This window comes from Cyprinodon tularosa, unplaced genomic scaffold, assembly GCF_016077235.1.
Source record: "Cyprinodon tularosa strain WSP-4 unplaced genomic scaffold, ASM1607723v1 ctg773, whole genome shotgun sequence".
NCBI lineage: Eukaryota > Metazoa > Chordata > Actinopteri > Cyprinodontiformes > Cyprinodontidae > Cyprinodon > Cyprinodon tularosa.
The window spans coordinates 343,280-362,988 of record NW_024039533.1 but is presented as its reverse complement, the minus strand read 5'-3'; the positions used below and the strand labels follow the sequence as shown (position 1 = coordinate 362,988).

General features: G+C 38.8%; 1 protein-coding gene across 1 annotated transcript in view; it reads right to left on the bottom strand.

Annotated features, from left to right (window-relative positions):
• Positions 1–19,709, bottom strand: part of LOC119773651 (acetylgalactosaminyl-O-glycosyl-glycoprotein beta-1,3-N-acetylglucosaminyltransferase-like) — a 39,480-nt gene extending 19,771 nt beyond the window's left edge. Inside the window, exon 1 of the mRNA XM_038270715.1 lies at positions 19,537–19,709. The gene's annotated coding sequence lies outside the window, so the exon portion shown is untranslated. The remainder of the gene's footprint in view (positions 1–19,536) is intronic.

Genomic DNA, 19,709 nt, shown 5'->3' with positions numbered 1-19,709 from the left:
GATGCAAGACAACTTGCGCCTCAGGACTTCCCTACCGGCTCTTTTTACTGGGAGCAAGTTATTTACTACTCTTAACTCAAAGGTGGGTTAAAGCATATAAAAAGGACTATAAAAACAGGAGTAAAAAAGTAACAGAGTTTATTCCAGATCAGGTCGTTACAGGACAGAGAAAATGCTTGGAGTCGGCACAGCTGTGGGCTCAAAAAACGTCAGCGAGCGTCCGGCAAAGATAAGGAAAGATTGAGCGCCGAACAAGGTCATCTCCTGCTTCTTATACCTCATGAGTCTATGTGTTGCATCAGGTGGATGCTTTGCTCTCCGTATCAGAAACTGACACGCCATCCATGCCCTGAACTTCTTGCATCTTGCCTCTATGCCACAGGATTACAGATACGTCTCCTCTATCAGTCCGGCTCCAAGATGTGCCCATATCCTGTGTATCTTTAAAAGACAAGAAGGCTGTCCAAATTAGATGACCTCCGTGCACACAGTGACATTGTTACGTTAAAAAAATGTAGGTTCATAAAGGAGAAACTGAGTCAGCACAGAAAAGGTATTTTTTAACGGCTTCTGCAGAAGGAGAGAGCTATGTTCAGCTACATCTACTTTCTGACTGACTTCTTCTGCAAAGCCTTTTTATTAGCAGATCATAACACATGGGGTGGGTTACAAAATAGAATTTCTCCAATGTTCCATATGCACATACATTAACTTTATAATCATAATTGAATAAACCTGACAGACATCCCCCATGTGAAGGAAGGACTTCTACTCTGTCTAATCTGGCTAACAAAGTAACAATGCACATGATGTATAAAGAATAAACCTAACAATGATGTGATGGAAGGTGAGCTGGATGTAATCAACCATTAAATGGTCCAGCGGTTATCAGTCCCATTATGGCTTCAGATTGCACCTCCTCTACCAGCTCATCGTTGATAACAGCCGCTTCGGCCACGTCTAAAACCTTGAGTTTCACTTTCTATTAATCTACTTTATACTTTTTATCTACTGTACTTTATTCACTGCATACATTATTAACAAACTGTGTTTTAAAGCTTTACTTGAAATTAATTCCACATGTTTCAATCACCCAGATTTAACGAGGTGTTTAAAAATCAACTTAGTTGAGACAATAGGAGAATTTTTGGGAAGAGTTGTTTGATATGTCAATCAATTTCTTTTTTTTTTTTATATATATTAGATGAAGAACTATTAAAATTAGGTTGAGATTACACATAAATAGATTAATTAATTCTGCAGGCAAAGAGGAATTACTTTAGGATTAGGATTCATTGGGTGATTAAAAACCTACTGAGTTCACTGGTAGGTAGGATTCAAACCTGTCTTCATGGGCTGGTTTGTGTGTCCTCTGAGAAGGTTGAAGGTACCCGGTTTGATCCCCACAGCCTCCACTCTGGGCTCCTCAGCAAGACCCTTAACCCCAGACTGCTCCCTGAGCGCTGCACAATGGCAGCCCACTGCTCCCCAAGGTGGATGGGTTAAATGCAGAGAGCTAATTCCTCCATTGTGGAATCAATTTCTATCATTTTCTATAAACATATAGTCAGGGGCAGATTTAGGAAATTTGGGGCTCTAGGCAAAGACAGGCAGGGGGCCCTCTGAACTGTGAAGACAACACATAAAACAGTTTATTTATATCTTTTAAAAGTAAAAAAATACTCATTCCAGTGGCAAACTATCTCATTTACCTACTCAAAATAAGGATAAATACATCTAATTTAAGACATTTTTACTGATTTCTAGATCATTTTTCCAGTGTAGGACAGTGGTTCCCAAAACTCTTTCTCAGGGACCCCGTCTCGAATGTTTTAGGTGTTTCTTTACAGTAGCAGAGCAGAACAGATGATAAATAAAAGGCTTCTGCAGCCCCTGATTGCACACTGGAAAAATCTAAATCTAGATAAGTCAATCTTTCTTAAAATAAGTGCATTTGTTCTTGGATTGGGGAGGTAAAAAAGACACTTTTCTAATGGGAGAACACAATTTACATTTAAAATAAGAAAACCCAACTGCATTGTTTTATTTCAAGTGCATGTTATCTAATTATCTTATTTTAAGAGTAAATAATACTCATTCAATTGGCGAATTAATCTCCTTTACCTACTCAAAATAAGGGTAAATACACTTAATTTAAGAAATTTGTACTTATCTCTAGATGTGAGCCCTAATTTCAATCAGGTGTGCTGGATCAGAGATCTAAAGCATGCAGGGCAGGTGTCCCTGAGGAGGATCCGGGTTGGGAAACACTGCCATAGAAGACAAATAAACAGTCTTATCTTATCTCATACTAATGACCAACTGTTACAACCGTTGGCATTGGTGTGTGTAGAGTTCCCTCTCTGGAGCTTAAGCGTGTCCTAAAATGCCTTCTGCTTTGGTGAAGACGCACCATTTCCCCGCCCCCCTTCAAAAAACTCTGTGCACGCAACAGACCAGGGGCTGACATATTATCAGTGGGTCTTAAGAATTTTTTTAAATCAAAAAAGTATTTTAAACTAAATGTTAACCATGTTGTTCACATCAAAAATAAAGGCCATTAATGTCCACAAGTTTCCAGATAAAGTGTAACATTTCAAAATTGAAAAGGATATCTATAAACACATAAATTCAATACGTTTCTTTAAAGGTCATGTAACTTTTAAAATGATGAGAATCAGCCTAAAAAATCCTTATATGATTCAATCCTAATATCAAACTTGCAAATTTAGGTTACTAAAAGTTGTGTTATTTGGTTTCACGTGAACATTTAGTTGTTTCTGAGTAACTACTTTCTCAAGAATTTTAGATAAGAAAGGAAGATTGGATATAGGTCTATAATTGACCAAGTCATCTGGGTCAAAAGACGGTTTCTTAAGCAGAGGTTTAATTACAGCAACCTTAAAAGCTTTAGGTACATATCCCTGTAACAGAGATAGATTAATCACATCTAAAATGGAGGAGGAGATCAAAGGGAATACCTCCTTAAATAACCTGGTTGGAACTGGATCTAACATACAAGTTGAAGGCTTAGATGAAGACAAAAATTTTGCTAGCTCAGAAAGTTCAACTGGATCAAAGCAGTCTAAACCCGGTTCAGATTCCATGACTACCTCAGGTACAATCGCGGATAGAGGAGTGCTTATGATCTTATTTTTAATAAGATCAATCTTGTTTATAAAGAATCCCATAAAATCATTGCTGCTAAGAGCAGGTGGAATGGATGGTTCAACAGAGCTATGGCTCTGGATGAGTTTTGCAACTGTATTAAAAAGAAATCTAGGATTATTCTTACTCTCCTCTATTAATGAGGAGAAATATGCTGCTCTTGCTTTACAAAGGGTCCTCTTATACAGCAGTAAACTATTTTTCCAGACTAGGAAGGACTCCCGCAGGCCTGTGGAGCGATATTTTCTCTCCAGTTTCCTAGCATTTTGCTTCAAATTGCGCAGCTCTGCATTAAACCAAGGAGCAAGCTTTCTATTTATAACGGTTTTCATTTTCAAAGGAGCTGCGTTGTCTAAGGCAGTACGCAGAGAACTAGCAACCCCATCAACAAAATCATCAACCTGTGAAGGGGAATAAGCTATACTTTTGCACTCTGCAGCACTGCTCAGCGACACAGAGGAGAGAGAAAGTGAAGCAGATTCTTTCAAATGTTTAACTGCACTATCTGATAAAGATCTACTAAAATTGAACCTTCTTTTGGGGGAAGAGAACTCTGTTAAAGTAATCCTGAAGGTTATTAGAAAGTGGTCAGAGAGGACAGGGTTGTGAGGAAATACTGTTATTTCTTCATATTCTATGCCGTATGTCAGCACAAGAACCAAAGTATGAAGATGAGAATGTGTGGGACTATTCACATTTTGAACAAAGCCAATAGCATCTAAGATAGCATTAAAGGCTGCTCTTAAGCTATCGCCTTCAATGTCAGCATGGATGTTAAAATCTCCCACTATGATGACCCTGTCAGTTTTTAATACCAAATCAGAAAGGAACTCTGAAAACTTAAGCTACTGAAGCAGCAAGATCACAGTCACTAGAATAAAGTCATGCAAACTAAGTTGTTAAACAGCTGACATGTATCTGATAAGGATGTGCAAGCACAAGGGAAGTAAACAACACCCAAAAGTTTTTATCTAGCACAGTTAGACTAGTTCACGACTTCTTGTGTAAAGTTTAGATATCGCCACAAATGCATCAACAGACGCCACGGTTGTCTCCTCCTGCAGCAGCTGCTGCTGTGGAAACTCACTGCAAACATCTTCGTTAAAGGAAAATTCCGGTTTTTAACACTTTTAGCCCATTTTCTGTAGTGTCCAGGATGAAATCGAATGATCGACACCAAAATGTTGAAGATTGGTCCCGTCTCTGCTATTTGGCTCATGCAGAATCCCCCCCTGGCTGCTTCAGAATGGCTTCCATAGTGCATGTCCGATAATGTCCTTAAAACAACCTTAAACGTTCTTTTTTTAAAATATGCTACTCACCGGGTCGTCAGCGCTGTTCAATGACGTTCCAAAAAAAGTTTCATGAAGAAAAACCGTTCCTGTCTTGTTTTATTTAGCATTTTGTAAATCCCAGAACTATTTTTTCCGATACATCACAACCGCTTATAAACTTCCGCTTTCCGTTCGAATCTGAAGCGATGCACACTCCAGACCACTAGTTGGCGACGGTATCCTCTACCGTCAAACTCAAAGTCCAATATGTCCTCCTCAAGAATCCACCTTTCGTATTCCATTTTCAGAGTTTTTTAAAGTGTTTAACAGAGACGTTAGCACCTCGACGTCGGAGTACACAGAGTGAAGCAGAAACACTTGGGCCTTGTGAAAAGACTACAACTGTGTAAACAGGCCCCATTTCCGTTTCCGGTGGCGGAGGGATATTGACTATTGCAACAGAACTCAATGGGATTTACAAAATGCTAAATAAAACACTACAGGAACGTTTTTTCTTTACGAAACTTTTTTTGGAACATCATTGAACAGCGCTGACGACCCGGTGAGTAGCATATTTAAAAAAAAGAACGTTTAAGGTTGTTTTAAGGACATTTTCGGACATGCACTATGGAAGCCATTCTGAAGCAGCCAGGGGAGATTCTGCATGAGCCAAATAGCAGAGACAGGACCAATTGTCAAAATTTTGGTGTCGATCATTCGATTTCATCCTGGACACTACAGAAAATGGGCTAAAAGTGTTAAAAACCGGAATTTTCCTTTAAGTTTGCACATTATGCAGCATCTGCCTGAAGGGCTGGGCTCTTTCTAGCTGCTGTTTTTTTTCAATGCCCTCTTTTTGTTTCTTGGCCCTTTCTGCATCTAGGGCCGATGCACTTTAATGTTTATTCATTGTTCTTTTTTTGAAAGTAACATTAAAAAACAACAAAAAAAAACATAGAGTTCCTGTCCTGCGGAAGTACCGGAACATCTCTGTGATTCTCATGTCTTTTTTTTTTTTAACTCTCTGCTGGTGCTGTTACTACTGTTACCTTAAACGGCGAATTTTTTTATTTATTTAACCTTTATTTAACCAGGAAGTCGCATTGAGATTCAGAATCTCTTTTTCAAGAGAGACCTGGCCAAGGTAGCAGCCAAACCACAGGAAGTTCATACATATTTACAACATATTACATTTTTTCGTAATAAAATCAGAGCAGTATGTTAAAACACATTGAGCATCTCAGGAAAAAGAAGCACATATCTCCATCACTACATTTTTCATGGTTGCTTTAAATTCATTAATGGACACGAGAGTTTCTAATTTGAGCTCTTTCTGGAGGTTATTCCATCCCCAAGGTGCAGAGTAGTGAAAAAAATCGAAATCTAGATAGGGCATTTTTTCTTAAAATAAGTGCATTTGTTCTTGGATTGAGGAGATAAAAGAGACATTTCGCCACTGGAACAAGACAATTAACACTTATAATAAGAAAGCACAATTGCCTTGTCTTATTTCAAGTGTACTTTATCTAATTATCTTATTTTAAGAGCAAAAATACTCATTCCATAAGATTAAATACAATTAATTTAAGACATTTTTACTTATTTCTAGATCGTTTTTCCAGTGTAGGTTTATTATTTATACATCATGTGTATTGTTACTTTATTAGCCAGATTAGACAGAGTAGAAGGCCTTCCTTCACATAGTGGATGTCACTGTGTGTACGGAGGCCATCTAATCAGGACAGCCTTCGTGTCTTTAAAAATACACAGGATATGGACACATCTTGGAGCCGGTCTGATGGAGGAGAGCTATCTGTAATCCTGAAGCATAGAAGCAAGCTGCATGAAGTTCAAGACATGGATGGCGTGTCAGTTTCTGATACGGGCAGCTAAACATCAACATGATCCAACACATAGACTCATGAGCTATAAGAAGCAGGAGATGACCTTGTTCGGGGCTCAGTCTTTGCCGGACGCTCACGGACGTGATTTTTTAGCCCACAGCTGTGCAAACTCCAAGCATTTTCTCTGTCCTGTAACGACCTGATCTGGAATAAACTCTGTTATTTTTTACTCCTGTTTTATAGTCCTTTTTATATGGTTTACCCAGTTTGAGTTAAGAGTAGTAAATAACTTGCTCCCAGGAAAAGAACCAGTGGGGAAGCCCCCAAGGCGCAATTGCTTTTTAGGGGACATAACTTCCTCATTTTAACAGTAGTAGAATGCAATTTTTCCCAAACTCAGTTGAGGCTCGGGGTACATTAAAAAGTAACCACTGAGAGGAGCGCAACTGATAACTACCAGAACTACCAGAGGAAGTTACAGAGGTACAGTGGGAGTTGACCAAGTATTGCTTTATAGATAAAGATATACTTGTGGTGTTTTCTACGAATTGTTAATGATGTCCAACCAACTGGTAGCCTCGTGAGACCATCCTGATCTCGCGAGCTATCAAGGTTTCACTCGCAGATCAGTCTGGAGATAGCCTGGGTGCCATTCCAAACTTAGTCCCGCCCACAACGTTTGAGGTCGGGAAGTTCGGTCTGGCATTGCTCAATAGTAGTGCGAGTATGCTCGCACAATAGCTGGCGGGCCAATCAAATTGTCAGGGCGGGCTTTATACGATGATGGACAGATGATCAACAGTAACGTAATCAACCACGTCACCAAAGCGCGCTTGGGTGACAACAACAATGGCTGCCGCTGGATAGTTGAGATGAGTAGATTCTGCTATTAGGTCTGTTCTAGAAGATATCGGCAGCAAATGAATTTTAAAAGAGGAACAGAGAAACGCGATCAAGGCTCATCTTCTTATTCTAGGCGTGCAACTGCACGCTTTAATTTTTGTTGACAAGAACTATGCGTTAACATACGTCATGCACTCCGTTGCTCTTATTGGTTGTAGGTCTATCCAATTGAGTGCAGAGGCATTTTTTTTCCTGGTTCGTTCGAAACACACCCCATAATCACAGCTCTATGGAGCAGCATCAGACTCATTCTGACTAGAATTGAGTCGGACCACGTCAGGCTAGTCTGGAGACTCTCGGTTAAAGAGAATTTGGAGCCGTTCACCAAACGAACGTCCAATCAGCGTTGGCTTTGAGGCGGGTTGAGGTGTGACGCAACGAGAAGTGCGACAGTTGAGTCTAAAGAACATGGCGGCTTCAGCCGATGAAACTAGCGTTAGCGTGGCTATCGAGCAAGTTTTATCGGAATTACAGAGTATTTCTTCACTGAAAGAAGAGCAAAACACTGCTCTGGAGGCTTTTCTCAGAGGAAAAGATGTTTTTGCTCTTCTCCCGACTGGTTTCAGCAAGAGTTTGATCTATCAATATGCTTCGTTGATCTGATTGGTTTATTTGGTCCGTCTATCACCAACATAGGCCAATCAGCTAAGCAGTATTTTCGCCCCTTCCCAAAATTACTTCGACGGAAGGTTTCCAGATGGAAATTTGCGGAGCCAATCCATCTGGCGGAGTCAGGTTAACCAACTACAGTAGATCATAAGAATGCATTTTTAAATTGATGAATTCCTGTGCTTGTTAGCTGTTATCTTCATATCTATATTTTGATAAGAAATGTTAAATTCATAAAGGAACTGAATCCTTGGATTTATTTGTTTTTTTTTCAATTTAAAGCTACAGTGTGTAACTTTTAGCGACATCTAGCGGTCAGACTGCAGCAACATGAACATCTCCCCCCCCACCGCTTCTCCCCCCCAACAGTACGGCGAGCGTTACAGGACAAAATGTCTTCCACGACATCCGCATCACCTACCTTCTCAAGTGATGAGGTTTGTTTACATAGATAATTTTACAGATAGTATTTCATTAGTCTGTGTAGGGTATACCTACCGTCTCAGTTCATCTCTCTCAACTTGCCGTAGTTACTTTCGAGCGTAATGGGCGATCTCGCAATCGCGAGTTTGTTGGCTCTGTGCTGCCGTAGCGCAAAGATGTCTGCCTCCATGGCTGCGAGACCCGCTCCTATGTAATTATAAATAACGAATTCTAAGGCAACGCAAATATTAAGGTTAAGAGGCTGAGCTCGTAGATGATGATAAATAACATAGTTATGTATAATATATTACATTTCTGACTGTATATCCCTGTAATTATTACACACTGTAGCTTTAAATAAAAACTAATATATTTTCCAAATGTAGAACTGTATATTATGAAAAGAAATAAAAAAATTTTCTTTTTTTGTATTTTTAGTGGTTAGTTTCAAATGGAAAAACAAATAACAAACAAATGATACACAGATTCAAAAACCACTTTTTTTTTTTCTACTAAACAAAAATCGGTGTACCTTATCTAAAAACAAAATCTATTTTTTTTTTAAGAAAAAGATGACATACACCCCAAATTAAAGTGGATATTAAAAGTGGTTCTTGGTCTATGGGGAAAGATTATAACTGGATGAATGTTTTTAGTGGTGAATAAGTGATTAATTTCTTTATTTCACCTTGAAATCCACCCATAGATAAGGATGTTTACGTATCACCTGGAAACCCCTAAAACTCTGATTAAAAATGTGTTAAATTGCATTTATAAAAATTAATCTTCCATCATAACTGAACAAAATAATTTAAAATGATTAGAAATGGTATTTAGATCATTTGAAATCCACAGCTCTCCTCGATCTTTTTAAAATCAAGTAATAATACCATGAACAATATAGTAATTAGTCAGAGAGGAGAAACATGACAATAATAAAGAGATGGAGGTAAATACCTGAGCATTTCTGTAGATTTGTAAGGTTGTTCAGTGTCTCTTTTAGATAACAGGTAATGCAGGTTTTTGCAGGAGCAAACCTGGAACTCTGCTTTACCCAGAGCTTTGTCTGTCAGCAAGATGCATGAAATATCTAATTAATAATCTTTATTTCTTGATTTCTTATCACAGATACGTGTCCTGTACCAAAGTGCAGATAGATGCACGGAGACATCACTGTTAATGATTTACAAACTGCCTGAATACGGAGATAACCTAGTGATGATCAAGAATAAAAGAAGAAAATAAATGCTAAAAGGTCTTTTCATCAAACTTTTTTATTTTTCCTCCTTCTGCTTTTATTCGATATATTTTATTATCTAATTCATGTAAAGCACTTTTAATTATCCATGTACTGAATTGTGCAATAACCTCGTCTTGCCAAACCATCCACTCAATGTGGATGTAATATGGATAAAAAGTAAAAGAAATGAATAAAAGTATTGTTCACTAAAAAACATATGATGTAAAAATAATTATTACATTTTTGTTTTTCTTGATTCAAAAAATACAAATATTCTAGTGATGATGGCATCATTAAAAAAAACAAGCATCCTGCACCCCTATAAAATGTCATGACAGCTGCTGATGAAGATTCTCAGTCATCCAGGTCATAGTCATTCCGTAAAAGTTCAAAAAAATCCACTGGAGTGGTTTCCAAGATTTGAAGACGTTTCGCTTCCCCTCCAGGAAGCTTTCTCAAGACAAGGCCTTGTATTGCTTGGCAACATGCAAATGGAAACCGACGAGTGGGTTGTTTGGTTCCATGGTTAGCCTGTAATATTGTCAACAATGGGTGCTAAGGTTGCTTAAGAACCCAGATGCAGAGCCGAGTGAAGCAGAGATGAGTTCTGACTGATTTAATTAAAAAACACAGGAAACAGAGGTACAAATCCAGAAATCTAACTAAAATGTTTAACAGACCAAAAACCATGGAGACATCAGGGGAAGAATGAGCCTGAGGAGCCACAGGGAGACGAGCTGAGTAGACCAGTACAGCATTGAGAAGGAACCAGCACTGAGTGACTGCAGAGGTGGAGTATTTAAGGAGAACAGAACAAAGGATGGACTAACGAGCTGAATGAGGAGCAGGTGTGGGTGAAACTGGCAAGAGGGAATCCAAGGGGAAAGAAAACAATCATAAGGGGGCAACAGAGAGTAACTAAAGAATGCTAGAATACCATGGAAAATAAAAACAAAACAACTGATAACAGAAAACTGAAAGCTCAGAGTCACAACAAATGGGAAGAAACATAACAAATACACTCATTGGCCACTTTATTAGGTACCCCATGCTAGTAACGGGTTGGACCCCCTTTTGCCTTCAGAACTGCCTCAATTCTTCGTGGCATAGATTCAACAAGGTGCTGGAAGCATTCCTCAGGGAGCTTGGTCCATATTGACATGATGGCATCACACAGTTGCCGCAGATTTGTCGGCTGCACATCCGTGATGCGAATCTCCCGTTCCACCACATCCCAAAGATGCTCTATTGGATTGAGATCTGGTGACTGTGGAGGCCATTTGAGTACAGTGAACTCATTGTCATGTTCAAGAAACCAGTCTGAGATGATTCCAGCTTTATGACATGGCGCATTATCCTGCTGAAAGTAGCCATCAGAAGTTGGGTACATTGTGGTCATAAAGGGATGGACATGGTCAGCAACAATACTCAGGTAGGCTGTGGCGTTGCAACGATGCTCAATTGGTACCAAGGGGCCCAAAGAGTGCCAAGAAAATATTCCCCACATCATGACACCACCACCACCAGCCTGAACCGTTGATACAAGGCAGGATGGATCCATGCTTTCATGTTGTAGACGCCAAATTCTGACCCTACCATCCGAATGTCGCAGCAGAAATCGAGACTCATCAAACCAGGCAATGTTTTTCCAATCTTCTATTGTCCAATTTCGATGAGCTTGTGCAAATTGTAGCCTCAGTTTCCTGTTCTTAGCTGAAAGGAGTGGCACCCGGCGTGGTCTTCTGCTGCTGTAGCCCATCTGCCTCAAAGGTCGACGTACTGTCCATTCTCCTCTGACCTCTGGCATCAACAAGGCATTTCAGCCCACAGAACTGCTGCTCACTGGATGTTTTTTCTTTTTCGGACCATTCTCTGTAAACCCTAGAGATGGTTGTGCGTGAAAATCCCAGTAGATCAGCAGTTTCTGAAATACTCAGACCAGCCCTTCTGGCACCAACAATCATGCCACGTTCAAAGTCACTCAAATCACCTTTCTTCCCCATACTGATGCTCGGTTTGAACTGCAGGAGATTGTCTTGACCATGTCTACATGCCTAAATGCACTGAGTTGCCCCCATGTGATTGACTGCTTAGAAATTAAGTGTTAACGAGCAGTTGGACAGGTGTACCTAATAAAGTGGCCGCTGAGTGTATATCAATATACTATCAATGGAACACCACCAAGCCACTGGTTTAGATACGTGGATGACACATTCGTCAAAATCCAGCCAAAGGAATTGGAAGCTTTCACAAGACACATCAACTCTGTTGACCATAACATCAAATTCACCAGAGAGGATGCAGAGGACAACAAGCTACCCTTTCTGGACTGTCTGGTGAGCATGGAAGGAGATGGAAGCCTAAACACTGAAGTATATAGGAAACCTACTCACACAGACCAGTATCTTCTATTTGACTCACACCACCCACTGGAACACAAACTCTCAGTCATCAGAACCTTACAACACCGGGCAGAACATGTCCCTACTAAAACAGATGGGAAGCACAAAGAACAGAAACACATCAAAGATGCTCTCCAAAACTGTGGATATCCAAACTGGGCGTTTATCAAATCAGCAAGGAAATCCAAAAGATACGCAACAGAAGATAGAGACGAGAAAATTAAACGCAAAAACATCACAATCCCTTATGTTTGTGGAGTGTCTAAAAAGCTCAAGAAAATTTTCTCCAAACACTAAATCCCAGTAATCTGACTCCGCCAGATGGATATGCGGAGCAAATCCATCTGGAAACCTTCCGTTGAAGTAATTTTGGGAAGGGGCGAAAATACTGGTTAGCTGATTGGCCTATGTTGGTGATAGACGGGCCAAATAAACCAATCAGATCAATGAAGCATATGATGTACTAACAGCCAGGCTACTCTTGCCGAAACCAGTCGGGAGAAGAGCAAAAACATCTTTTCCTCTGAGAAAAGCCTCCAGAGCAGTGTTTTGCTCTTCTTTCAGTGAAGAAATACTCTGTAATTCCGATAAAACTTGCTCGATAGCCACGCTAACACTAGTTTCATCGGCTGAAGCCGCCGTGTTCTTTAGACTGAACTGTCGCGCTTCTCGTTGCGTCACACCTCAACCCGCCTCAAAGCCAACGCTGATTGGACGTTCGTTTGGTGAACGGCTCCAAATTTTCTTCAACGGAGAGTCTCCAGACTGATTTGCGAGTGAAACCTTGAAAGCTTGCGAGATCAGGATGGTCTCACGAGGCTACCAGTTGGTTGGACATCATTAACAATTTGTAGAAATTCCCAGTACATTTCAAACCAAACAAAACCCTTAAACAGAGGCTAGTGCATCCTAAAGATAAAACTCCCAGACCCAATATGAGCGGAGTGGTATATGCTGTTCAGTGCAGCGAGGAATGCTCTGATCTTTATATTGGAGAAACCAAACAACCTCTCCACAGACGCATGGCGCAACACAGAAGAGCGCCCTCCTCTGGACAAGACTCTGCGGTACATCTACACCTTGAGGACAAAGGACATTCTTTTGAGGACCAGAATGTTCAAATTTTGGACAAAGAAAATAGGTGGTTTGAGAGGGGCGTGAAGGAAGCCATCTATGTTAAGAGAGAAAAACCAACTTTAAACAGAGGTGGTAGACTCAGATTCCAGCTTCCAAAAACATGCAATTCAATCATAGACATGATCCCTTCCAGATATCACCAAACCCCCCACCCCATCACAGAGGAACAAAGCACCTACCCGCTCCAGCCGGTGAACAATACCTGCTTAATGACCGACCTTTAACAATCAACAAGTTTCAGGTATTACAGGAGACAATCCCCCCCTATGACGACCGACCTTCAGAATCATAGACAGGTTTCAGATATTACAGGCAGTGTTGCACCGATACCGATACCAGTATCGGACGGGGCCCCGATACTGCCCTAAAATGGTGGTATCGGTATCGGCGAGTACCAACAAATAGGACACCGATACCATTTTGAGAGCCAAACGTTTATTCAACTATTGTCATCCATTCCAGGTAGGCAATAAAAAGTTCTACTGGATTCACTTTGTATTAGATATTTTCCTGCTTCACAAAGGTAGGCAGCAGCTTGACAAAGCCATGATGGCAATTATTTAACATTATTATGGTATCGGTATCAGCCGATACTGCACAGCCAGGTATCGGGATCGGTATCAGGGCCAAAAAATGGCATCGGCGCAACACTAATTACAGGCTAACAATGTGTCAGGTCTATTCAATGATGATTATAAAGTTAATGTATGTGCATATGGAACATTGGAGAAATGCGATGTTTCACTCTGTTTACTGCAAACTGTCATGCAACGGTGGTAGAAAATTGCTGATGTTTGTGCAAGGCTAATCACAGTTATCAGGAGACCACTCTATTCTGTGATTCAATCAGAGGAGCATTTTGTCCTATGACCTGATCAATTGCCTTGTCAGAAGAACACTCTATTTTGTAACCCACCCCATGTGTTATGATCTGCTAATAAAAAGGCTTCTGCTGAGGAAGCCCGTCAGAGAGTAGATGTAGCTGAATGTAGATCTCTCCTTCTGCAGAAGCCGTTAAAAAATCCCTCTTCTGCGTGGACTCAGTTTCTCTTTTATGAACCTACATTTTTGAACCTAACAAAATGGAACCAAACGACCCACTCATCGGGTTCCATTTGCATGTTTCCAAGCGATACAAGGCCTTGTCTATATAAGACTCAAACTCACTGCGGATCCAGACGTTTGAATTGAGAAAGCTTCCTGGAGAGGCAGCGAAACGTCTTCAAATCTTGGAAACCAAGTCCAGTGGATTTTTTTGAACTTTTACAGAAAGTCATGAGAGCTGTACAAAACAAAATTTCGGGCATACAAAATGAGAATAAAGACAATAACGTCTCTTTAAGTCTAGTAGGTTGAGGTCAGATGAGTTCATGTGCTGCCAGATCCATGACAGGGGAAATAATTGGCTTACTTCATAACATTTCTACATTTATTGCAATCCATTAAGAGAAGTTACTTCTGAAGACAAGGCGTCAATGGCAGCCCGCTGCTCCCCAACGGGATGGGTTGAATGCAGAGAGTTCATTTTGTTGCTCTGTTATTGTGACATTGTAATGACAGTAAAAGCTGAAGAAAATAAAATCAGAACTCATAAATCTATATATGCGAGGGGAAAACAGAAAATTGTGGACATATTAGTGAGAATTCTTCGTCTCCTACGTTGGAGAAAACAAATAACCTCTTGACAGATAAACTATGGTTCTCCAACATAAAGTCCAACTGTGACATCACTGCATCATTTCACTGATTATGCTTTTCAGCCATTTTATCTCTCTGACTGTTTGGTTGAATCAGGGAAGTTTTTAACTGAAAAAAGTTTGACCTGACTTTTGATACTAAATTTTGAACGAGAATTTATTCCATATGTGTGCAGAGTTAACTGACCATGATTGAGCTGGATTCACTCTTTCATCCATCGTCCAAACAAACAGTCAGTTGGACATGTGTTCACAGAAGCACACAGGAAAGGCAGCCAATGCTGCAAAACTGACACTATGATGCAACGAGTCATTGGGGATTAGGGTTATCGACATTCTACCCCTGCCAGTGTGGTAGCGGTTTCACTAAGTTACTAGCCACTAAGTATTTTCACTGGCCACAATTGTGTTTTGTCCATCACTATGTTTAACATAGTTGAAGCTGACTATGGCATGCCAAAGTTTAAAGTTTACTTGAGCCAAGTTTACAGCCTGTGTAAATGCAAATGACCCTTGTACACGTTCATATCAAGACTGCATAAAATACAGGTCATTGTCAGGTGTTTAGCTCCGATAAGGTTCTGTATAAAGCTTATATTATACGAAAAATATGCAGAATACAAAGTTATAAAAAAAAGTGTTTTTTTTATTGTATGTTAAAAGTTGTGCATGAAAAGTAGAAGTCTAATTTAAAACATTAAAAACTAAACTGGAAAAAATCGATTAAGAATCAATGTTTCATTATTTACATACAGTTATACACCGTAACAGAGCAGATACAATAAAAAAAAGTCCATTAGCAATAGTTAATTTATTGTTGACCATTGCTGCATAAAGTGATAGGCCCAAAAAAATGAGAAAATATGACAAATGTTAATAAGCGCGAAAATTGGTTATTGCGCAATTAACTAAAATATTGTTTTAAACTACTGCATGGCTGTAGCACTGTAATGACCTTTTAAATACCATATATATATATATATATATATATATATATATATATATATATATATATATTTTTTTTTTTTTTTATCTAAATGCTTGCAAAGATCAGCGAAGTGAGAGAGAGCAAACATTTTGGTAACATTTTCAACTCGTCATTCTTTATTAAACTATCCCTAAAAACTGACTCTTAGGAAATTTCAAAATTAAGACAGAAATTAGACAGAAGTTAAAAAAAGAAAAATATTTTAGCAATATTTGCTTGTGTTATTAATCTATTGTTATGATTTATTCTTTATGTGCCCATTATATCTATTTTTAGGGAGCTAAATTGGGGCCGTACAGTTTTTTTTTAAATAAAAAAATTCCAAAAAGGTGAAAACTCAAAATTAAAAGTAAAAATATAAGAAAAATTAAGATTTAAGCTTTATTTTTTTTTATTTTTTTTGAACTTGCAGAGCTCTATAGAGCTTTCCTTATATCATCCTATCTCCACATTTATTCACTTTTCATTGGACAAAAACTTTTTTCTCAGCTGCACTATTTTTCTTATTTATTATTTAGGTTTCTTATGTAGTTATAAAAACTATAATCTTTAAAAAAAAATTGAAACACTGTTAATAAGTTATAATAATAATAGAGTCATTTATAAATACAGCTGCGTATTGCTATTATTGCTATTATTATGCTTTAACAACAGCCAATAAATGGTTTTGGAAAATCTCCAAAAAAATTCTTTTTAAATCTGTTAAGATCATATTTTATCCTCTGAGATCAGCGTCAGGCGTTCATAAGAGCTGCTTCTATCGGTCAAGCATGTTATTTTTCAAAACCAGCCACATACGTAAAGAGTATTGATCATGTTTTAAAGACGTTTCCACTTCCCATGGTCCCTGAACGCAACAGCTGGGAATATGTTCATGATGCCACGCCCCCGTCATCCTTTACACCAAAAAAAAAAAGAAGCAAAAAATAAATAATAACTTAAGGCTGAAAAGCAGATTTTCTTTAGACAACATTTTATTCTTCAGGTTTAATTTTTTCAACAAACTTTTTAAATATTTTTTTTCTTTTAAGTCGATTTTTTTCCCATTTATAATGCTTTTTTCTTTTAAACAAACTTTTTTCAGATATAAAAGTTTTTTTTTATTTGTCCAAACAATTTTTTCCAGTTTGTCTTTTTTTATTTATTTATTTTTTACAATCTTTATGGCTCCAATATAGCTCCAAGGTTTTGACTAATTAGCTGGATCTGTTATCTAATGATTGATGTTGATCCAGCACCGTTTTTTTTTTTTTTTTTTATTATTATTATATTACAGCAATACAGTATCTCTGTTCTTCAAATTTTTTTTAATTAAATGTGGCTCAATCAAAGCTGGAAATGAATTATAGAAATATATGCTCTCTCTAAAATAAACCTTTAAGTAATACAGAAGCTGCTTTGTAGTATTTTTCCTGAGAAATTTAAAGCAGCACACTGGACAAACAATCTAGAAACTAGAAATAAGTTAAAATTTCCTAAATTAAGTGTATTTACCCTTAATTTGAGTAGGTAAGTTAGATAGTTTGCCAATGGAATGAGTATTTTTACTCTTAAAATAAGATAATTAGATAATATACACTTGAAATTAGACAATGCAATTGTGTTTTCTTATTTTAAGTGTAAATTGTCTTGTTCCATTGACAAAATCTTTCTTTTACCTCCTCAATCCAAGAACAAATGCACTGATTTTAAGAAAAAATGACTTATGTAGATTTGGATTTTTTTCCAGTGCATAATTACTGCCCCCAATAATGTCTTATTCCTTCCTGTGCTCATCAGCTGTTTATTCACAATAAAAGGCCTAAAAAAACTAAGAAAATCTTTAAAGGATTGGAGCTGAGCAGCAGAATTAAAAGACCAGTAAAAAGCCAAGAAGTGAAATAAAACAACCAGCTGTGAACGCCGTGGCTACAATAGTTGAGATAAAATCAAAAATAATGGAGACAAGAGGTGGAACATTTGTCAAGAACCGAGGACAGATGGACCCAGTATTCAAGGCGAGACAGTCAGTAGGAAAGTTCAGACGTTTATTAAATAAAACAAAAGCGGAGCTGTGGCTCGTGGACACTGCAGGCGGGGGGGCGGGGCACCGCCCAATCTCAGACACTCTGGTTTAACAGTCCAGACCACGAATGTCCCCAGTGCTGCAGTCCCAGAGGTCATGCTGGAAGCCGATCCTGGTGAGGGATCCAGAACAGACAGGAACAGACAGAAACGGGCAGGATCAAGATCAGGCAGGAACAGAACAGGTGGCAGGATCCAGACTTCCAGGAGGGTTCAGAGTCTGACTGGGACCAGAAGCATGACCAGGTGGTCACGCTAGGAGCAGACAGGATCAGGAGCAGACGGGCAGGCTCAGTGGAAGAGGGTAGCCGAGACAGGACGTAGGAACCGGAACTTGAAGCAGGACTTTAAACTGGTCTCCTCCCTGGAGCCAGGCTTACTGGATAAAAACTGAACCTCCCCACATAATGAGCCAAAAACCCAGAGGACTCCGCGGGGGAGGAACAGTAGACGATCAGGAGACGAGACAAACACTAAAACCCTGTTTACAGCGGCAGCTAGGATCCAGGACATGAACCGTGAACTAAAACAGAACAGACAGAAAGACAAACAATGATCTGGCACTGAATGCTCAGGCTGAACTGAATATAAACCAGAGGAAACAGGTGAGAGGAATAAATTATAATGAGGCAGGGAGGGAAAACGACAGGTGAAAGGAATGACTAATTAAGGGAGAGCAAACAGGCCAGATCATGCCAACATTTGCTCTAAATCATTATTTCACTATCAATAAACAGGACAACATTCAGCTAAATCTCCTTTTAAAACAATCACACCTGTTCTGTACATCTGCAGCCCACGTCTGTCATCCCTTCATCCATCTCTCTTATTCATAAACATAAAAATATTAACCGTAAAACTCTGATTTGATCAATTCAGACAAACCCAAACCCAAATATTCCACATTTTATGGAATAACAAAGCCAAGCAGCTGCAAATGAACGCAACTCTGACTGTTAGAGGAGTTTAATGCAGCAACAAGTTTGTGAACTTTCTATTTTCTTTTCCAGTTGTAATTTCAATAGTAGCTGGATCTCACATATAGTCACTGACTGTTCTTTCTTTGATAAAATGACAACAAATTAAACCAGTTTGGATACCAACATGCACTCTGCAGGTCGTTCTGTCATCAGGGAATAAAAATGTCATTTATAATTGCAGGGCTGCATAAAATAGAATGATGTAACCCAATAAAATGGACAATTGATCCTAAACAAACGTGGTCATTCAGTGAAAAACTAGGGTTGGATTACAGCCGACTGATTATGTGAGACTCCTCCATCAAGTCTGGAGGAAATGTGTCGGTACCTGAGAGAAGATTAGAAATAGGAGAAGTGACATTTTCTCCAAAATCACTCGTAAAAACGATGTAAAAATATGAATTTGTTTGTACGAACGCTTCTTTCATGCTTATGATGATAATTTCCAGCCTATAAACACTTCTAGAATTTTCTCTGATCTTTCTCTATTATAGACCGGTAAATATAGATGAGGCTTCACAACCGGAGAGAAGGTGATACACAACATTTTAATACATTTTAACCCATTGGTGAAAAATAAGACCTTTAAATGTCAATTTTCATAATTACAGTCTATATTTACTTCAATAGAGCAAATATTCCCTCAAACCTTCAGGCAATAATCAGGGAAGCATCATGAAACACTTTGCAGTAACTAAAGAAATCAACCCTTCAGGTTAGCCGTGCATTTTACAGCTCAGTCCCTGACTTTTATGGAGGCAATAAGGAAACTATTGCTGAAATAAAAAAAAAAAAGCTATAACTTACTTTATGGTGTAAATTCAAAACTGTTTAGATGGCTGCAAATAACTCATTTCCCGGCGGTGGTTTTCTCTCTAGTGGGATGAAAACTCCGTTGTGAGAGGGACGTCTTCAGGACCTCTAATTGGATTTAAATATGTCATTTGATTCTGGAGAAAAAAAAAAACGTTCGAGGGCAT